The sequence below is a fragment of the Mustela putorius genome, unplaced genomic scaffold (genome assembly GCF_011764305.1).
Source record: "Mustela putorius furo isolate JIRA1106 unplaced genomic scaffold, ASM1176430v1.1 tig00537350_pilon_pilon_pilon, whole genome shotgun sequence".
In the NCBI taxonomy this organism is placed as follows: Eukaryota; Metazoa; Chordata; class Mammalia; order Carnivora; family Mustelidae; genus Mustela; species Mustela putorius.
In genome coordinates, this window is record NW_025422471.1 from 15,232,764 (window position 1) to 15,253,484 (window position 20,721).

General features: G+C 38.2%; 1 long non-coding RNA gene across 1 annotated transcript in view; it reads left to right on the forward strand.

The window, feature by feature from the left end:
- Window positions 1-2,043: 2,043 nt before the first annotated feature.
- Window positions 2,044-20,721, forward strand: part of LOC101691429 — a 226,492-nt gene continuing 207,814 nt past the window's right edge. The window contains exon 1 of the long non-coding RNA XR_199941.3: window positions 2,044-2,228. This is a non-coding gene — a long non-coding RNA (uncharacterized LOC101691429). The remainder of the gene's footprint in view (window positions 2,229-20,721) is intronic.

Genomic DNA, 20,721 nt, shown 5'->3' on the forward strand with positions numbered 1-20,721 from the left:
CTATCGAATGTCTAAAATGTGTGTTTTGCCAGGAACTAGTGATAAGGAGTTGCAGGGGTCCTGGGACAAGTCATTCTTTCAAGGAGTTATTTTGTATTATGTAGTATGTCCTGTGTCAGTTTGTTTGAGGTTGTTTTTTTTTTTTTTTCAGATTATAAAACTAGTGCATGCAAATTGGAAAATTATTAGAAAATGCAGAAAAAATTACAAAAGGTAAAATATACATTATTAAAAGACTTGCCACTGTTAATATTTTTTATATTGTAGTTTAAATTTCCACTGACCGGATTTTAAGTATAATTATTAATGGCTTCTTGGTGTACTTTATTATTATTATTTTTAACTGTGGAAATAACTCTTGATGGTCAATGTCAAGGTATATTGCAGTTGAATTTTTATTGCCTGTGTTGGCCTGGGATGAATTTTGGAAACCCACAATAATGTTGTGTATGACATGTGTGTTTGTTAGGGTGGGGACTCATGGTTCCTAGGGAACTGCCATCTAACTCTGTAGATACTAGTAGGTTAGAGACCCTTTATGATATAACTGATAGTGTTATGTTCCCAGAGTTACTCATGGGCACATTGTGTTTTGCTCTCTCCGTTTTTTGTTAAATTTCTTGGATTGTGATAATTTTAGATTGGGAGTCAGTGGACCTAGTTCTTACTAAAATCTGTTGCACATTTTTATCTGTAAAATAAGGTACATTGTCAACATATCCTCAGTTTTACTTGATGCCTTGAATTTTGAAATTCTGTGGCTATTTTAAAATTTATATCTTGCATATAAATTGCTCTATCCTCATAGATACTTTCACATAATTTTTAAAAAGAGGATTAAAGTTTACAGAGTACACTGCAAGGGAGCAGCAGGCAGGACAGCAAAGGAGAGACCATCTGTGATACCTTCATATACTTTTGATAATAATCTGAATTAATGTAAATCTAAAGACTCTTTTAAAATCTCTAATTTGGAGAGGTGCCTGGGAGGCTCAGCTGATCGAGTGGCCAGCTCTTGGTTTCTGCTCAGATCATGATCTTGGGGTCATGGGATCAAGCCCCACATTGGCTTTGTGCTCGGTGGGGAGTCGATTGAGGATTCTCTCTCTCCCTCTGCCCCTCTCCCCACTTGTGCTCTCTTTTTGCCTTCATATAAATAAATAACTCTTATAAAAAGTAAAATCTGTAATTTGGACTAATATAGAATAGACCTGGGCAAATTATTGCATGTAGGCTAAATCTGGCTCTCTACCTATTTTTGTAAATAAGATTCTATTGGAACACAGCTATTCCGATTCCTTTATGTGTTGTCTATGGCTGCTTTCAAGCTATAATGGTGGAATTGAGTAGTTGTGAAAGAGACTGTATTTACTAGCTGAACTGTCATAGGAAGAAACTTGTTGACCCTAATCTAGATTAATGATCTTCTGGATCAATAAATGTGCTTTCTTTGCATACTCAGAGTGACTGTGAATAAGTGTGCTATCTTAGTAGCACACTTACCTCCTACCTCAGCAGGAGGCATACATTTGGACAACATGCCTGGGTCATATAAAGCAGCTCTCAGTTTTTAAACAGGGCTTTTTCCTAAATAGACTTTACTTGGGCTTGATTTCCAGAGGTCAGCTAGATCTGCATCAGGTAAATGTCACATCTGTTGTCATGAGAGAAACTAGAGTGTCAGAGTGACACTCTTTGAGCCTGGCAAGATTCATCTTGAACAACTCACACAGAAGCATTTTCAATTAATGTGGGGACTACTTGTAATAAAACCAGGCCAGGAAAGCCACAAGCTTTTAATATCATAAGGTTAGAGGTATTATTTCTTAAGGAATAGGGGCCAAAGTCATGCTAATAGTTGATGTACACATTCCTCAAGGAGATTAGACAAGGCCTTGCTCAAGCCTTTGGAAGAAAGTGAACCCTCTCTGTGATTAGGGGTGTAAACTTTCAAGTATTTGGTGGGAAAGGGAGTTGCAACATTGCTGGTGAAAAGTGTCCTCACTGACCTTGAAATACCCACCTTTTCCACAGACCTCGGACTTGGAGGAAGCTGAAGCAGAGATAACCTCTCTGAATTCCTAATGAAGTCTGAGATGGCAGAGTTCTAAAAGCAGAAGATGAGACCGGGTCCAGGACTCAGGTTGCCTGAAGGGGAGAGTGGGCCCCTTTTTTGAGAGGGGCTGAAGAGAAGACAGCTGGAGGGACCTGCAAATGCTTGAGAGATGGTAAGAAAAAGGGGGAGTGTCCACTTGGAACTTCCTCCAGAGGGCTAAATAGAGAGACCATGCCTCTGGGGGTACCACAAAAAGACTGTACTTAAGTGTACGTTTTCATGACGTCCCAAGTTTGGATCCTTTGCTGTTTCGGGACACCCATGAGCCTTTGGTAAAAGAATGCTAAAATATTCAATAGAGTCTAGTTTATATCATTCTGGTGAAAGGGTTCTGGAATGAATTCAGTTTGAATCTGAATAAATACCAATATGCCCATTAACAGACCACCAGCAAAGGACTGCCTAGCCTGTGAAGTAAATAGAAGATTTAAAAGATTATCAAAAGTAATTTAACTTTCAAGAGAAACTAAAGCATCTTGTATCAGCAACAAATAGAAAAATTAACTTCTCTTCTTATTTATTCCTTTCACTATTTCTTGTTCTCATGGCATTGATTACTCTGATGCTATCACAGAGAATGGAAATGTACCAAACCCTTTTCATTTAGAAAATATTTAAAAAATCACTTTCTGAGATTCAGATGAATTGGGAGAAAGATTAAAACTGAACTGGTTTGTTCAGGTACTTGGGTTCATTTCCTTTCCTTTCCCTTTCTTCCTTCCTTCTTTCATTCTTTCTTTCCTTCATTCCTTCCTGATTCCCTACATCTGCTGGACCAATGTAACAATGTAAGCTGGTAAATGCTGGTAGGATCAACACACTAGGCAGTGTTACACTGAAATGTATATATAAGGCTTGTCCTGGATAATAATGACTCCTGGGGAAAGGTTTGTAAGTCACTTGCATGTCTTTATGTTTAGGTAGAGTTTGACCTTTAAGTAACTGATCAGTTAAAAAATTTATTTAGGGGCACTTGGTTGTCTCGGTGTCGTTAAGCATCAGACTCCTGATCTTAGCTCAGGTCTTGATCTCAGGGTCATGAATTCAGGCCCTGTGTTGGCCTCCACTCTCCATAAAATAGAGATCAGGGTCATGTGAGGATGATATGTCAGAGGCAAACCCAGGCCATCCTACCATGCAGTGTTCTGTGAGGGGACAGGACATCTCAGGCAGTGGTGCTAAGTGGATGCTGAGTTTCTGCAGGCTTGAGGGGTAGTGGAGAAAGGTCTCTGTGGCTTTTGGAAACTGTTTTGGAATAAATTATATGGGCCTGGTCAATGATGACTGCTGGTCTTTCCTCAAATTTTCTGGGCTACATTCTTATTTATTTATTTATTTAACATATAATGTATTATTAGCCCCAGGGGTGCAGGTCTGTGAATCGCCAGTTTTACACACTTCACAGAACTCACCATAGCACATACCTTCCCCAGTGTCCATAACCCTACCACCGTCTCCCTAACCCTTTACCCCCGGTAACCCTTAGTTTGTTTTGTGAGATTAAGAGTCTCTTATGGTTTGTCTCCCTCCTGATCCCATCTTGATTCATTTATTCTTTTCCTACCCCCCCAAACCCCTCACACTGCATCTCCACTTCCTCATATCAGGGAGATCATATGATAGTTGTCTTTCTCCGATTGACTTATTTTGCTAAGCACAATACCCTCTAGTTTCATCCACGTCACTGCAAATGGCAAGATTGCATTTCTTTTGATGGCTGCATAGTATTCCATTGTGTATATATATCACATCTTCTTTATCCATTCATCTGTTGATGGACATCTAGGTTCTTTCCATAGTTTGGCTATTGTGGACATTGCTGCTATAAACATTCGGGTGTACTTGCCCCTTTGGATCACTACGTTTGTATCTTTAGGGTAAATACCCAGTAGTGCAATTGCTGGGTCATAGGGTAGCTCTATTTTCAACTTTTTGAGGAACCTCCATACTGTTTTCCAGAGTGGCTGCACCAGCTTGCATTCCCACCAACAGTGTAGGAGGGTTCCCCTTTCTCCGCATCCTCGCCAGCATCTGTCATTTCCTGACTTGTTAATTTTAGCCATTCTGACTGGCGTGAGGTGGTATCTCATTGTGGTTTTGATTTGTATTTCTCTGCACTACTTCTTATATAACCCTAGGAAGTATTCCTAAAACACAATTCAGTTTGAATTTTCTCTCCACCTAGACAGGTATGGTCAGAGCCAGATGAATTTGTGTGTGCTTGCACACACACACACACGTGCACACATTCCCTCTCTCTCACACATGTACGTTCATGTGCACACACACACGCATGTATGCACATGCATACATTGTTTCTTGCACCTATGTGTCATAGAGGAATTCCACACTTTTTACCTGAATTTCATACTACCCAGTTAAAACAACTGATGGACTGAAAATTTTACTTTCTAAGTGGTTACTCTGCATCATAGAGGCATAAATTACACTTGTCTTTTCATGTGAATTTTATAAAGTGGGGATCCAATGAAATTTTATTTTTTTTTTCCTTTTTAACTTTTTAAAAAAATTTCTATTAATATATGATGTATTATTTGCTTCAGGGGTACAGGTCAGTGAATCATCAGTCTTACACAATTCGCAGCACTCACCACAGCACATACCCTCCCCAATGTCCATCACCCAGCCACCTCATCCCCTCTCCCCACCCCAAGCAACCATCAGTTGCTGAAATTAAGAGTCTCCTATGTTTTGTCCCTCCCTGGTCCCCATCTTGTTTTATTTTTCCCTCCCTTCTCCCCACAAACCCCCCGCTCTGCCTCTCAAAGTCTTCCTATCAGCGAGATCATATGATAACGTGTCTTTCTCTGATTGACTTATGAAATTTTATCTCTGATACTCTTCGTTTCCCATCCCTCTTCTTCATCCTTCACCTTTAAAAGTGTAGAGCAAATAAGAGGTAAGAAATACAACTTGAAATGATACTGAGCATTCTTCAAGGAGTCAATAAATAGTTGAATGAGTGGTAGAAGGAAAAGGACTCGGTGTAGGGCTTGTTAGCAGACGAAGCTCATCTGTTCCCCCACTTAGTGCATTGCTTTCTACCTTTTCATCTCTTTGGATTACCTTCAGTGCACAATGGTTTTCTTGCTGATGGGCTGATAATCTTCTCTTGAGAGAAACCTGGTTTTCTTTTGTTGCCTGAATTCCCCATTCCCCACCTCTCTTTCTTTTGTTTCTGGTACAAATTCTTTCAAATTTCTTACTTGGATGTATTCTGGCTATACAAGTCTTTTTTGTTTGGGTCCTTGGTTTATGACTCTTCATTCAGTGTTGAGCTTCACTAATAGAGCATATATTCACTATAGTTCACCATTATTCACGATAATTCACATTATTTTCACAGTAATTCACATTATTCACAATTATTCACAATAATTAAAGACAGACCTAGTCAGAATCTGAGATTCACATTTTTTATAGTACTCTTTAGGTGGAATACTGGGACTACTGGCCCATAATCAGGCTGTATGACTATGAATAAAATGGAAGACCATGATGAGATTGGCTGAATTTTTCACTAATTTTCTGAACTGTAATTTCTACTGTGTGGCTCACATATGGTTAGAAATTTTCTTAAGCCCCAAGGGGAATACCTAAAATACAGATAATTTTTTTGTCCCTTCAAGGTATGAGAGTCTGGGAAACTGGCCAACATACTGACATTTCCTTGGCACTATTACTTTTTTTTTTTTTTTTTTACAACAATGGGAAGAATATTTGTTATTGGGACTGTTCTAGGAAATCTAAGAACTATGGCAGTCATAATCATGTTGATTCAGTTTTTCTGTCTGGTTCTCTCTGAATGTGGTGGGATAGAAACAGCTATTCGTTTTCAACCTTTTATATTTTTGGAGGGTAGTTCTTGCTTATTGTCATAAAAGGTCATTCCATATGTGGGTATTATTTAGGGGGTACCCTGAATGTGTCTGGACAGAGATGTTTCCCACCGTTTCCTTATACTCCACCTTAAGTAATTCATTTGCATATGTTGAACATATCTCTCTCTTTTTTTTTTTGCTGTTGTCTTCTCTTAAGAGTTTAGTGTAAATAATTTTATCAGATTTCTTTAGTCATATTTTGAACAAATGAACCAATATCAAAGATGTTCAAGGCATTCAGTCTAAAGAAAAAGGAGAGGAGAGAACATAAGGGAGGAGGAAGGGATATTTATCATGTAATTTTACTGTGTTAATGTTTCAAATGCCTATATTAGAGGCCTCGTAGGTCTTCCCTCTTCAAAAAAAAAATTAAAAATCACGCTAAAACCAATTTTCCAGTGTAGCATGAGTTAATGGTAGAGCACTGTTTTCCTGTTACCAAATGGACACTTTTACTAGAGCTTAAGGAGAGCTTTTCTTTGATTATAAAGATGGGGACTACATTTGGTGTGAAATATCTCTAGAGTATCAGTAACTTGAAAGTGCTTAGCTACAGCTTTCATTATTTGTGTGATGATTATATTCACAAGATCTTGCCCTTATTGTTGACATTACTGATGCCTCTACATTTTTTTGTTTGTTCTACTATTTTCTTTTTATTTTAATACATCTTTATTGAGATCTAATTAAATATAATATAGTCTAAATTTAAGTTGTACAATATGTTGAGTTGATATATATTATGAAATGATTACTGTATCAAAACATTAGCTAGTATCTCCAACATATCTCATAATTAGCATTTATTTTTTGTGGCAAGAACATTTAGGATCTACTCTTTTAGCAATTTTCAAGTATATAATACAGTATTGTTAAATATTATCATGCTGTACATTAGGTCTTCATAGCATGTGTCTTAGAACTGGAAGTTTGTACCCTCTGACCAACTTCTCCCCGTGTCCCTCAACCCTCAGGCCCTAATAACCACCAGTCTACTATTTGTTTCTATGCGTTTGCTTTTCTTAGATTCTACATACAAGTGATACCATATAGTATTTTTCTTTGTCTGTCTGACTTACTTTGACTTAGCATTATGCCCTTGAGGTCCATCCATGTTATTGCAAATGGCAGATTTCCTTCTTTCTCATAGCTCAATAATATGTTCAACTCTTTCCTAATCTCTCTTTTTAAGATTTTCTGGTTCCACATTTGTACACATTTGAATGCTTGTATTTGATCCTTAGGAGTTGTTAAGTGGATGCATTTCAATCTGAAAATGTACCATTATGTTTATTAAGGATTAATTCAAAATATTTTATAAAAATAGCAAGTTTTTTTGTATATATATTTTATCTTAGTCTTGTAGAAAATATACCAAAAGACTCCAATTTTCTGCATTCACTTTCTTTCTCTTATTCTCTGCAGTGGGGAGAATTTCATTTGGCATCTCCTTAATATTACTCCAATCGGAGTATTACTTTCTTTCTTTTATTCTCTGCAGTGGGGATAATTTCATTTGGCATCTCCTTAATATTACTCCAATCGGAAGTCTGCATTTTCTTTGGATTAAATAAATTCTTTGTTTTTTCTTTTAGCATATTGAAACTTATTTAGTGTAAATGTATGTTTTACTGTAAACGAATAGCCTATGTTTCCAGTGAGTAATTTGGTAACTGTCTAGCTTCTGTTCTTACAAGTACAAGTGGTATGGTGAGCCAGTGGGAGTAAGAACAATGCTCTACTCATCTTCCTATGTCCAGAGCTTAGCATAATATTAGTATACTTCAGGTGCATATCCCCTGACATGTTGAATCAATGACCTAGTGATGATAGAGTAAGAGTAGATAAGGATGATTAGGTTACTGAATATGGCATGGGTAGAAGCAAACACTTCCCGAAAACTTTGTGATTTTATCCATATTTAGACTATCGTTGTGAATATACTACATGAGAAATAATACAAATTTGAGTATACTTGCTTAGAGAAGTTTGTCATTAAACATCTTGGTCTTTGCTGATTTATTTATGGAGAAAATTTAAAAGCAAGGCTGATTTGTTGGCAAGGTGTTTATTTTAAAAGATATTTAAAAGTTAATCCTTACTATCTGGTATTATATTCTTAATTTTAGTATATATGAGATATATAATATATATATTTTATACATATATTTATTTATTTATGTAATCTTTCCAACTATATTGCAAATTTGTTGAGATTACCTGGCCTCTTAGTTTCCATTCCCCACATATGTAAGGAGTCAATAACATTTATCAAATGTTAGTATTGAGTTCACGATTCACTGAGTGGTTTTGTACATGACCTTCTGTGTGTTTCCCCAAATGTAAAATTGGGAGAATACTGCCATTTCTATGCTAGTCATACAAAGTTTATATTTATGCTTTGTGTCTTGTACAAATGCTTTCTAAATGATATAAATTGAAATAAGAATAAGCATTTTAGCAGTTTAACAACCAAGTGTTTTAACATGTGCTTTTGAAAGGGGCAAGGTATAAAGCCTTCTGCTTTCTTTTTGGAATTAGAATCTTGGTTTTGTTACACCTTGTACCTTGGGGATGATGTATAAGGTCTCTGGACCCACATACGCTCTCCTGTAAATGGAATGTGTAATTTTTTCTTTATACTGGTGTTGGGAGGTTAAATTTGATAACAAGTGTAATTCTTAATGTTATGCCCAACACAAGGTAGATATTCAACAAATATGGGCATCACCACCTACCCTGGCTTTCTGTCTTGTTCTCTTGGCAATTTGAATGATTTCATATCCTTGAGAAAGTTGGGTCTGTCGTTAATCTGGATTTTCTCAGAAGCTCAGACCTGCATTTCTGGTCACCTCCCAGGGACATATACATTATATCTTTACTTGCTCCTAAAACTTAAATGACCCATACCAACTTTAATTTTTTAATCTATTTTTTCCCCTTCCAGTATTCCCTATTTGTTATTTAAATCACCAATCTGTGCTAACCAGTACAAAGACTTTGAGCCAAGTTTCATTCACTTTCTCTTATTCTCTGCATTTAATTTGTTAGAATTTGGGAGAACTGACTTAGCATATCATGGTAGAAAGCCAACTGTTTCCTCCGTCCCCCAACAATGCCTGAAGGATGTCAGTTATTGGGTGAGGTCTACATCTTCCAAGTCTGGCTCTAGATCTGCCCACAGCCTCCAGGTCCAGGACCCTCTCCTCAGTGCTGGGTGAAACGTGACTCATTCTTCTCTGGCTTTCTGATGTAGACTCCTGGCCTTGTACTCTAATTTGGGATTTTTTTTTTTTTAATTTGGATAGGCGTGATACAGCCAATTGGATTACAAATTTCTTTGTAGTAATCATATTCCAGGTTGTCCCCTGGGTTAACATCTGGGTGGGAGTTAGTTGTATCCAGGTGTCCTTAACCACACATTTACACTTCTTTTACCTGTCAAGTTTAAAAAACAATTCTCATTTGTTGTGGGTTGAGGATTCCTAGTTGTACTATGAGAGAATTTATGTACAGAGTTGCCAATCAGTCCATGAGATTTTTATTTTTACCTCACATATTGATCTTGCATACATCTTATTGCTTTCAGATCCGTTGGCATCATCCAGGCAATCATTACGCTTCACCAGCATCATTGTTCTTCTGGTATCAGGCTGCTTTTAGCTAAAACAAATAGAAAAACAAACTAAAAGTAAGCTTCAATGACAGGGACTTTTTTTCCCCCCTCTCATAACAAGAAGATCCTAAATAGGAGGCTCCAGGGTTGCTTTAATAGTTCAGTAATATCAGGGCTCTGGATTGGAATTGTGACTTCCTTGATGTGCTCCCATGGTCACAATATGGCTGCAGCAGCACCAAGACTCAGGTCCTCCCACAAGGGCATTTAGTTGGCAGGAAGGGAATGGGGAGAATTTCTCCCCATGTGCCTTATCAAGGGAGAAATGCTTTCCCAGATGACTCTTGGAAGACTTCTCTGTACATCTTATTAAGCCAGGACCATGCCACTTTCCTCTGTCCTGGATCAAGTGTAACCAGGTAAGGGAATATCTGCTATTTTTAGTCTCTGTATTTGTTAGGGAGAAAGAAGGAGGTTGGGAAAACTCTCAGGTCGGTATTTAAATCCATTATGCATTTCTGCCAGATGTGCTTCCCTAAGTACATTTCTAAAGAAAATGTCATCACCCTGGTCTTAAACTTTCAGTAACTTTATTACCAGCAAATACAGTATATAATCCAGCTCCTTCTTTGTTCTTCTACTTTATGGTCCCATGGCTATTAGGTGAATCCTGAACAGACCAAGCTCGTCCCTGTGTTCACACCTTAGCTCATGGCATTTCCTCCTCTTGGAATCTCCTCTGTGGTCTCAACGAGGGCCCACTTAGACACCGGTGCTCAGCCCTATGGCTGTCCCCTGCACGAAGCAGCTCAGTTTCTCTCCATCAGCTGGGATTTCTCTTTTCTCTCAACTTCCGCAGCACTTTCTGTCCACCATAGAACCTGAGCATGCATGGACTTAACATTTAAGTTTTGATTACTCATAAAAGCCCAATTCAAAGGCATTTTGAACATTGCTGAGGTGCAGTCCAAGTCCTCAATGCTGCCAAGTGGGAGTGCGGTAGTGAATTCTCTCACGGGGAAGTGAGTCATGCTCGGCTGAGTGTCTAGACCTCCGCGAGGCTTCACGGCTCTTTCTTGGTTGTAATGTAGGCAGTAAGTTTTGTGAACTCATCAAAAGCTGTGCTCCATTGTGGAAAATGGCTGTTAATCGAGAGATAAAACTTTAGATGAAAGTTGAAAAGGTAGTTAACTTTTGGTTTGAGGAGAGGCATAGGAAAGGGTAATTCTCCAGGCAGTGTGATTTATGGGTTTGCCAGGATCCTGGGAAAATATTTGCAGATTCTTGATTTTATGCTGTAGACAACCTCTTACCTTGTATTTTGATCGGTTATGTCTAAGACCCCTTGAAGACGGTAAGATTTCAGAAGGCAGGGAGCAAATCGGATGACGGAGTTTGGTGGTTCTGGAGGCAGGAGAATTGGGATTTACTTAGAACTCTGCCAGTTTCCTAAGACTGTGTGGCCTTTGGGAATATAGTTGAATGTGTAAGCCTTTTGTTTCCCCATCCATAATGTGATGGGAAAAAATTATCTATTTTAGAATTCTTAAATGGAATAGCATCAGGAAAAGTGCTATGTAAGTTGGAAACCTATAGATGATTAAATGATTATCACAATTGGTGTCCCTGCGATATCAATCATGAGGCGAGGCACTACAGAAGGATTTGTTGAATGAATAGATGAATGAAGGAATGAATGAAAAGCTATCACAATAGCCAAGTTATAGGAATAAAAATACTTTTCTTTCTGTAATAGTGTCTCTGAGGTTCGAAGGCATTTTATTTGCTTGTGTTACTAAAATATGGAAATCAATAAAAATCATTACTGAGAATTAAATACCACTAGATTATATCAACTTTAATATGAAACTGAATTTGTTCGTTGAACCCATTGGCTATTCATACGCTGCTGGGCCTACGCATCACTGTTTATAGCATTACTGGAGCCTTTCCTGTGCATCACAGCTTTGTAGTTCCTCTGGGACTATCCATTATTCCACAGATCCATTATCATCTATAATTCTCTTTAAAAACCTAATAAAATTTATGGGAAGATGCCCGTGCTGTGTATTGTCTTCAGACATAACCTTTTCCACATCTTTCTTGAGTGTTGTGCTTTTAAAGGATCTGGTCTTGTTAGAGTGGGCTCATTCATGCTTCCGATTTGTACATCTTCATGGTAGGGAAGAAGGTGCTGCTATCCTGGCCAGAAGGGCATTAGCTACTGAGGAGATCTTTGACTAGCTTTATCCTGCGCTGGGCCAAGCAAATGTAAAGAGGTACAATGCCACGCACTCGTCTTGGCGGGCATTAAATGGTTTCATTTTTCTGTAACCAGCTATAGAAAAACTAATTTCTCCTCCCTTTGGAGAATGTGCATTATTCTAGTTAAGTAATTTGCAAGTATTTAAATCAGTCACAAACTAATAGACCGGGGAGATCCTGGATCTGAGAATGCACACTAGGATGTTTCTCTTGTAATAATGTCACTACCATTCAAACTCACCCTTGTCATGGGACAGCGTTGCTGAGATTCAAGGGGATTCAAACTGACTTTCCCCACCACCATCCGTGAGATCACTCACTGTTGTCCCTGTTCAGGGATCCTCAGCTTGTTGTGTTGGGTTCCCTGCTCCTTGGCCAAATATGGTGGAATAGCTTCTCTTCTGCCCCTCTGTACATGTCCTAGTTTCTTGCACTTTGAGTTTATGAGTACCTCAGAGCACTGTGTGTACGTGGGGGTGGCAGTCAGGGATTATTTGACAGAACAACCAGTCTGTCGACACAGGCAGGCATCACTTCAGTAGGGCTGTCACTGGGAGAGGGAGTGGGTGAGAGAGCGTTCAGTGTCCTCAGGCACCAGAGGATGGAACAGCCACATGGGACATGTGGTGGCCTGAAAAATGGCCTCCCAAAGATAGGGACATCGTAGTCCCTGGAATGCATGTGCGTTGCCTTAAATGGCAAAAGAGGCTTTGTGGATGTGATGGGGTTAAAGATCTTCTGATGGGGAGGTTATGTTTCATTAGCCAAATGCGTCCTAAATATAATCACAAGGCTCCTTATACCAGGGAGGGTAGAAGGTCAAAGGTGGAAGGTAATGCAGTGAAGGAGCAGGAGGGAAAAGGCAATGTGATGTGAGGTCACGAGACAAGGAATGACAGCTCCTAGAGGCTGGGGAAGGCAAGGACCCGATTCTCCTTTACTGCCTCCAGAAGAAACTAACCCTGCCTTGATTTTAGCCTTTAAGACTTATGTGGGACTTCTGACTTCCAGAACTGTAAGGGAATCCGTTTGTGTGCTGTTTTAAGCCAGTACTTTTTGTACAGCAGGAAAGTAATACTGGTGGTTTGGCTGGACTGGCTTGAACCTGGGTGGTTGACAGTGAAGGCTTTTTTCCCTTTAGAGTCCAGGGCATTCTAGCATGCATGTAAGCGGAGGCTCTTCAGTTCCCTTCACTGGCCTCTTGGGCACCCAGGCCCTTGTCCTCGAGGCTAGGATCAGGGCTCTTCAGTCTCCAAATGAGTGATTTTGTTCATTTTCTTTCTCAGTAGACCTTGATGGGCCATAAAGCCTAGAATCAGAATCGGCTGCAAGAGTTGTCCACCTTCCTCAAATTCATATAGGGTTTAATTTTCAAATGTTCCTCAGAAAATACTTATTCTAATGTAGCACAAGGAGGAAGGTAAACAACGTGGTTGTGTTTCCACGCAGAAGCAAGTGGAACATGTGTGCCCTGCCACCCTTGTGTTCTAGAACTCCTGGGTATCCTTTCTTCCTTATTTTTGTGGCAGAGCTGGAATTACTGCTTTGGTTGCATGCCCAAGTTCCTCCTGGTATGTACCTTGAACCGATAATAAAAGAGAAAAGATTCCATACTATGTGCAGAGTTCTGTAATTTTTTGCTTGGGCAAAACTTAACCATAGCGCAGGTTTGAAATTACAAAAATGCATATGACAAGTGATTGTATGTTAAAAGCAAGTATTATGTAAGAGTTGGAAAAAAAATCTTATCTATTCAAAGCAGTAATTTCCAAATAAAACTCCTTTCTGAGTTGGCAGCACATATGTCTGATTTAGGACTATTCTGAATAAAACTGGCTGAGTTATCAAAACTCCATTAATCTAATTTGTTTAAATGCAAGTAGTACCTTATGCCTAGCTTAAACAGAATTTAAATGAAAAGGGAGTGGAAATACTCAATATAATTAAGATGGCAGATCCCACTCATTTATAAAAGAGAAGATGTAAAGTCAACAAAAGGAGCCCTGTTGTATAGCACTTGGCTTTGAAAATGCTAAATAAATGGAAAATAATCTAATGGTAACAATAACAGATACGTGACGCTCATTCAGGATCTTCAAATGCAAAATTTTATCTATCTACCTCCACTTTTTTTCACTGATGCACATCTCACAAAATGCACAAATGAGTCTCATTTTATCTTCTAGACTGTGGCCTGCAGTATTAACTCCTAAGAGCCTTTAGTATAACCTAAAGAAAACTTGTCCAAAAAATACATATGTCTAAATGCTGCCAATTTGAAACCTTATTACTAGAAGCCATAGGCTCTGGAATTATCATTGTCAGAGCTAAGAAGGGAGTCAACCCTCCCAGCAGTCTCTTTTGCATCTCTGAACTTCAGTAGCATCGAGTTTCTAGGGCTGGGACTAATGGTGTGACAATTGCATGGTGCTCCCTTCTCTCTTCAATTCTGTTTCTAAAGGTCGGGGTGACCTACAGTGTGACAAAATAAGCTAGTTGTTCGGTTGAGCCAGGTGTCCTTTGAGAAACTAAGAAAAGGCATAACAGTGTCATGAAGTCGTTAGTGTACCATATATTATAAGCCATAAATGACAGCTCTGAGTGAGACTGTCCTGCTTGGGAGTCTGCCACTTCTGTTGGAATCATCTCATAGCAGGTGGGAGCTGGCACCTTACCAAACATCTGTGCCATCACAACCAGGGACTGTGGGCCTAGAAATTGGAGCAGAAGCAGGTCTAAGAAAGTTGATTACAAATGGAGAAAGGAAGATTATATATATATACATAAACATATACATAAACATAAATATATATATATATATATATATATATATATATATATATATATATATATTCAGGAGACCTGATCTTTTATGAGGTATCATCATCGCCAGGTAATTTTAAAAAATCAAAATGTTGTGAATTGATGAATTTTCTGTAAGTATTGGCAGGTGTAACTAGAATCATCCCAGAGTACACCAAATCCTACTTGCCTTATCTCCCAGTCTGTGCAAAGTAAATAAAGATACAAACAAAAACTGAAATAAACAGCAGATTGCACATCTAATACTGGAGTTGGTCTATCCTATCAGCAGTCAGTAAATTCTGCCTCCTGTTAATTGCCATACTGCTAAATATTGGTTAGACGAGTCCTGGTTACCTTCCTGACTCTGAGAGTCTAGATTCTATATCTAGTGAGCCTTTGTACCAATGTCTTGCTAACTTCTCATCTATTCTCTTGCACATTATCCAGGCATACACTCTTCCCCTCTGCTGTCTCCTCCACCTCCAGCTCAGGCCAGGTCTTTCCCTGAGAGTGGCCCCTTTCACCTGCATTCTCCCTTGAGCCTGTAGCATTGGCCGAGAGATGCTAGTAGATTGGGTAGCAGTGGGCTTGGAGAAGGAGACTGTAGGCCCCAAGGGCTGCTGCTGGTCCTGAATTATCAGTGAACATTAGGGTATGCTAATATTGGAGTATTCTTGCCTAATGTCTCAGAGTTCTATTTTGATGAACATTTTGTGATTTATAAAAATGTCTGTACTTTATGAGAATCACAATTAGAATCTCAAGAACTTTTCTAGAGCTTTTATAGAAAAGCTTCTTGGTTCTGGTGACTTGAGTTGCATATCACTCAGGATAGGTTAGGGTTAGTAACAAACATCCCTCAAATCTCAGGGATTCAAATCAACAAATATTTATTTTTTACTCAAGTCACGTGTGTATCATAGGTTGGCAAGGTGCTCTGCTTGTGAAGATACTAGAACTCCATTATGACTCATGTCTCCAGTTGTGTGACATCAAGAGAATGTGGTGAATTTTGGACTTGAAAAAAAAGTGTAGAAGATAATAGAGAATCCTTTTCTGGAGAAATAAAATCTAATCGAGTCAAAATAAAAAAGGCTATTAATGAGGTGCAATCAATAATGGAGGCTCTTACTGCTAGGATAAATGAGGCAGAAGAGAGAATTAATGATACAGAAGACCAAATGATGGAGAACAAAGAAGCTGAGAAAAAGAGATGAATAAATACTGGATCATGAGGGGAAAATTTGAGAGATAAGTGATACTATAAGATGAAACAATATTAGAATAATTGGGATCTCAGAAGAAGAAGAAAGAGCAGGGCAGAAGGTATATTGGACCTAATTATAGTGGGAAACTTCCCTAATTTGGGAAAGGAAACAGGCATCAAAATCCAGGAGGCACAGAGAACCCCCTTCAAAATCAATAAAAATAGGTCAATACCTCCATATCTAATAGTAAAACTTACAAGTTTTAGTGACAAAGAGAAAATCCTGAAAGCAACTCGGGACAAGAAATCTGTCACATAAAATGGTAGAAATATTAGATTGGCAGCAGACCTATCCACAGAGACCTGGCAGGCCAGAAAGAACTGGCAAGAATAATAAAGGAGGAAAATATGCAGTGAAGAATTCTATATCCAGCTATGCTATCATTGAGAATAGAAGGAGAGATAAAAATCTTCCAGGACAAAGAGAAACTATAAGAATTTGTGATCACCAAACCATTACAAGAAATATTGAAAGGGATCCACTAACCAAAGAGAGCCTAAAAGTAACATAGACCAGAAAGGAACAAGAACAATATACAGTAAGAGTCACCTTCCAGGCAATATAGTGGCACTAAATTCATATTTTTCAATAATTACTCTGAATGTAAATGGGTTAAATGCCCCAATCAAAAGACACAGGGCATCAGATTGGATAGAAAACCAAGACCCATCAATATGCTGTCTGCAAGAGATTCATTTTAGACACAAAGACACCTTCAGAAGTAAAGTGAAAGGGTAGAAAACCATTCACCATGCTAATGGACATCAAAAGAAGCTGGGGGTGACAATCCTTTTATTAGATAAATTAGATTTTAAAGCAAAGACTCTAATAAGAGATGAGGAAGGACACTGTATCATACTTAAAGGGTCTATCCAACAAGAAGTTCTAATAATTATAAATTATTATGCTCCTAACATGGGAGCAGCCACTTATATAAGTCAATAAATAACAAAATCAAAGAAATACTTCAACAACAATACAATAATAGTAGGGGACTTTAATATCCCCCCCTCACTGAAATGGACAGATCATCTAAGTAAAAGGCCAACAAAGAAATAAAGGCTTTAGATGACACACTGGACCAAATGAACATCACAGATATATTCAGAACATTCCATCCCAAAGCAACAGAATACACATTCTTCTCTAGCACACATGGAACATTCTCCAGAATAGATCATATCCTGGGTCACAAATCAGGTCTTAGCTGGTACCAAAGATTGAGATCATTCCCTGCATATTTTCAGGCCACAATGCTTTGAAACTCAAATTCCATCACAAGAGGAAAGTTGGAAAGAACTTGAGTAAATGGAGGCTAAAGAGCATCCTACTAAAGAATGGGTCAACCAGGAAATTAAAGAAGAAATTTAAAAAATTAATGGAAACAAATGAAAATTAAAACATAGCAGTTCAAAATCATTGGGATGAATTGAAGGTCATCCTAAGAGGAAAGTATTATCTACTTTCTCAAGAAACAAGAAAGGTCTCAAATACACAACCTAACCCTACACCTAAAGGAGCTGGAGAAAGAACAGCAAATAAAGCCTAATCAGAGCAGAAATCAATGATACAGAAACCAAAAGAACAGTAGAACACATCAATGAAACTAGGAGCTGGTTCTTTGAAAGAATTAATATGATTGATAAAGCCCTGGCCAGAGTTATCAAAAAGAAAAGAGAAAGGACCCAAATAAACAAAATCATGAATAAAAGAGGAAAGATCACAACCAACATCAAAGAAATACAAACAATTATAAGAACATATTATGAGCAACTATACGGCAGCAAATTTGACAATCTGGAAGAAATGGATGCATTTTTAGAGACATATAAACTGCCAAAACTGAACCCAGAAGAAATAGAAAACCTGAACAGACACATAACCAGCGAGGAAATTGAAGCAGTTATAACAAATTTCCCAATAAATAAGAGCCTAGGACCAGATGGCTTCCTAGGGAAATTTTACCAAACATGCAAAGAATTAATATTTATTCTTCTTAAACTGTTCCAGAAAGTAGAAATGGGAGGAAAACTTCCAAACTCATTTTATGAGGCCAGCATTACTTTGATCCCCAAATCAAAAACCAAATCAAAAAACATCAAAAAAATATCCCTGATGAACATGGATGCAAAAATTCTTACAGAAATACTAGCCAATAGGATCCAACAATACATTAAAAGGATTATCCACCATGACCAAATGAGATTTGTTCCTGGGCTGCAAGGTTGGTTCAACATCTGCAAATCAACCAAAATGTGATACAATACATTAATAAAAGAAAGAAAAGAACCATATGGTACTCTCAATATATGCAGACAAAGCATTTGACAAAGTACAATATCTTTTCTTGATCAAAACTCTTCACAGTGTAGGGATAAAGGGTACAATACCTCAGTATCATCAAAGCCATCTATGAAAAGCCTACAGTGAACATCATTCTCAATAATTATTTCTCAATGAAAGATCATCTCTGAAAAACTGAAAGCCTTTCTCTTAAGGTAAGGAAAATGGCAGGGTTGTCTGCTATCACCACTGCTTTTCAACATAGTACTAGAAGTCCTAGCTCAGCAATCAGACAACAAAAAGAAATAAAAGGCATCCAAATCAGCAAAGAAGAAGTCAAACTCTCACTCTTTGGGGATGATATGATACTTTATGTGGAAAATCCAAAAGTGTCTATCCCAAATCTGCTAGAACTCATACAGAATTCAGTAAAGTGGCAGGATATAAAATCAGTGCATAGAAATTAGTTCCATTTCTGTACACCAACAACTAGACAGAAGATAGAGCAATTAAAGGAGTCGATCCCATTTACAGTTGCACCCAAAACCATAAGATATCTAGGAATAAATCTAACCAAAGAGGCAAAGAATCTGTACTCAGAAAACTTTAAAGTACTCATGAAAAAAATTGAGGAAAACACAAAGAAATGGAAAAACATTCCATGCTCATGGACTGGAAGAACACATATTGTGAAAATGTCTATGCTACTTAAAACAAGCTACACATTTAATGGAATCCCTCAAAATGGCATCAGTTTTTTTCACAGAAATGGAACAAATAATCCTAAAATTTGTATGGAATCAGAAAAGACCCTGAATCACCAGAGCAATGTTGAAAAAGAAAAGCAAATCTGGTGGCATCACAATTTTGGACTTCAAGCTCTATTACAAAGCTATAATCATCAAGATAGTATGGTACTGGCACAAAACAGATACATGGATCAGTGGAACATAATGGAGAGTCCAGAAATGGACCCTCAACTCCATAGTCAACTAATCTTTGACAAAGTAGGAAAGAATGTCCAATGGAAAAAAGATAGTCTCTTCAACAAATGGTGTTGGGAAAATTGGACAGCCACATACAGAAGAATGAAACTGGACCATTTCCTAATACCACACACAAAAATAGACTAAAAATGGTTGAAAGACCTCAGTGTGAGACAGGAATCCATCAAAATCTTGAGAGGAATACTGACAGCAACCTCTTCAACCTCAGCCACAGCAACTTCTTCCTAAAAACTTGGCCAAAGGCAAGGGAAGCAAGATTGAGACTTCCTCATGATAAAAATCTTTTGCACAAAGAAAACAGTTAACAAAACCAAAAGACAACTGACAGAATGGGAGAAGAAACTTAGAAATGAGACTACAGATAAAGGGCTGATATCCAAGGTCTATAAAGAACTTATCAAACTCAACACCCAAAGAACAAAAAATCCAATCAAGAAATGGGCAGAAGACTTGAGCAGACATTTCTGTGAAGAATACATCCAAATGGCCCACAGACCCGTGAAAAAGTGCTCCACATCATTTGGCATCAAGAAAATACAAATCAAAACCACAATGAGATACCACCTCACACAAGTCAGAATGGTTAAAATTAACCACTCAGGAAATGACAGGTGTTGGTGAGGGTGTGGAGAAAGGGGAATCCTCCTACATTTTTGGTGGGAATGCAAGCTGGTGCAGCCACTCTGGAAAACAGTATGGAGTTTCCTCAAAATGTTGAAAATAGAGCTACCCTACAACCCAGCAATCACACTACTGGGTATTTACCCCAAAGATGCAAATGTAGTGATCCAAAGCGGCACATGCACCCGAATGTTTATAGCAGCAAAGTCCACAATAGCCAAACTATGGAAAGAGCCTAGATGTCCATCAACAGATGAATGGATAAAGAAGATGTGAGATATATACACACACACACACACGTATACACACAATGGAATATTACATAGCCATAATAAAACGAGATCTTGCCATTTACAACAACATGGGTGGAACTAGGGGGTATTATGCTAAGCAAAAAAAGTCAATCAGAGAAAGATAATTATCATATGATCTCACTGATATGTGGAATTTGAGAAACAAGGCAGAAGATCATAGAAGAGAGGAAACATGAAACAAGAAGAACCCAGAGAGGAAGACAAACCATAAGAGACTCTTAATCTCAGGAAACAAACTGAGGATTGCTGGAGTGGAAGGGGGGGGGTAGGAGGGATGGGGTAACTGGGGGATAGACATTGGGGAGGGCATGTGAGTTGTGTAAGACTGATGAATCACAGACCCGTACCCCTAAAACAAACAATATATTATATGTGTAAAAAAAAATAATAATGTGGTGAGTTGTGTACCAGCTCGTAAAACTTCTACTGGAAGTGACACAAGTCAGTCGATCACATTTAATTGGCCAGAGCAAACCCATGTTTATGTTGGCTTTGTGAATCAAAATATTTGTGAATAACCCTAA